Raw genomic sequence first — 2,392 nt, forward strand, 5'->3', positions numbered from 1 at the left:
ACCACGAGAGGGCACACTAATATAGTCGTGTGCATCCCTGACTCCACATTCCTAAGAAACAACTTTTTAAGTGAATACATTTCTCTCACTTTTTAAAAATAAAAATTGCGTAAGAAAAGAATTTGCAAGGCTCTTCAATGTCTCCTCTCTGATGGGATCAAGAAATTCAGCCGCACCTGCTTTGTGCATGTTGAGAGGTAATTATGTTACATAGTAAGATGCGAGGAGGGGGGGTCCTGACTTAAAGTTTCCGGTAAAAACAGCAGAAAGCAAAAAATGGAAGAAACACACACCGTCAGACCTAGAGAGAACGCTTTACCATCTGGAGTTTTTTCAGCAATAACAGGTTGATTACAAGTAGTATTTGTGACGTGTGTTTGCTCCTCCCTTCTGAGGATCGTGAAGGATTAATCAGACACGTAGAAGAATCCAGATAAACGTGAGATATGCACCCAGGTGATTCCAATATTTCGTTGCCCTCAGCGTCTGCTCTCTGCCGTGGACACGGCGTGTCTGTGGAAACGATACATCTCCCTGCAAAGGCATTTCAGACTCAGAATCTCTCAAGAAATGTGACTCTGGACGCCCGTGGGTTTCAGGAGGAAACTCCAACTTGGCTGGATGGACAGATGGCAAATCCCGTGGGGCTCGCGTTGTGTGACGTCAGGAGTCAGGGTCTGGAGCCAAGTGGGAGGCTGACAGAGCCCAGCTACCCCGGAAACAGAGTCTGTGGGACGTCTGGGCTCCTCGGGGACAAGGACTCGGGTGTTTCCAGGTGGCATCTGTCAGGTGGGGGTCAGGGCGGAAGACGGAGATTTCTTCTTCACAAAGCTCCTTCCCCGGGGATGCTCGCCTCCAACTCCCATTGCTTTCATTTTAATTTTTAATTATTTAATTTAATTTAATTTAATTTTTGAAGCAGGCTTCACACCCCAACATGGAGCCCGACCTGGGCTTTGAACTCATGACCGTGTGATCAAGACCCTGAGCGGAGATCAAGAGTTGGATGCTTCACCGACTGAGCCCTCCGAGTGACCCCTTCTCCCATTGCACTTAGATAACAGGCAAGCAAAGTCCCCACCGGGAAAATGCAAATACCGCCTCCCCCCACGGCTCTCATCTGTGTCCTTTCTTAACTGTAAGAAACCCGTGTTTTCCTGCAGCAAAATTTTTCTCCGCCATCCAGACGCCCTGTAGGACCGTTCCCAAAATCCAGCTGCCAGAAGCACTCACCGTCGGCATATTTGCAAGTACAGACCCTCTGCACCTAGTCCGGAGGCTCTCAGTGCAAATAGAAATGGCAGAAGCAGGCCCAGTCCGGGGGCCCCTCCTTTGGGTCAGGACGGGCGACGGCGCTTGAGAATTAGATCGCTGGGCTCCTTTGGAAATCCTTACGGATGTGGGGATGGGGACGCCGGAGGGTGGCCCTTCCTGGGGACAGGGGTTTGTGTGTGACAGGACAGGTCAGACATCGGGAAGCTGGTCCTGATGGCCCGTGATTTCCCTGGATGAGCATCAGCCCATCCCGACGGTCTTGATGCTTCAGATAAGAGCGATCTTTATGCTGATGGTGAAGGGTGGGGAGGAGTCAGGCTGCCCATCAAAGCTGGGTGGCTTCCAGCCGGACCACGGGACACAGGGATGAGGAGGGGGTGGCCCAGGCCTTGGGGACGGTGACATGGGCTGGCCAACGAGAAGTGCGTTCGGAATGGCAAAGGATGCCTGGATTCTGATCACGGGCTCCCAGTAGACCTGCTGCTAGTTGGTTGTCGGAAAGGTCTGCAAAGGAAGAGAAACAATGCTATGACACACGGCTTCTTGCTGTTTTGCTTCAGCCCCTGCAGGGACCCGGGTGCCATTTGCAAAGATGGCAGCCTGACGGGAGGACCCAGAAGTGGAAAGCCTGAGCTTGGGATGCGGCTGACAAGTATCTAAGTGGAAACACCACGGAAGCAGGAGATGCTGAGGACGGATATGAGGGGTTCTGGAGACGACAAGGGGGCACTTGGGGACACGGGGTGGCCACGCGGTGGCTGGTCACATCAATGGAGGTCCCCTGCTGGCTCAAACAGCTTCTTGCCTTCAAAGAGCAGGGTTTCAACCACTTTTTTCTTTGTTTCTTGTCCGATGCCCAAGAATGCCAACAGACACCCCTTGTCGGAACGGAGGAGTCCAAAGTCATGGTGTCTGTGCCGGAAAATGTTACCTCCAAGGAGATATTGCACAGCCACAAACAGTCCAGAACTTTCTATGTTGATTTGATGTATTTATGTTACCTCGTGAGTTACAATCTGCTTTCAGACAGAAGTGTAGACGCTCCTGACGTGGCTCAGCAAGCACAGCACGAGGGACCTGCACGGGCAGGAGCGTCTGTTGGTGACATGGACACGGT

The sequence above is a fragment of the Suricata suricatta genome, chromosome X (genome assembly GCF_006229205.1).
Source record: "Suricata suricatta isolate VVHF042 chromosome X, meerkat_22Aug2017_6uvM2_HiC, whole genome shotgun sequence".
NCBI lineage: Eukaryota > Metazoa > Chordata > Mammalia > Carnivora > Herpestidae > Suricata > Suricata suricatta.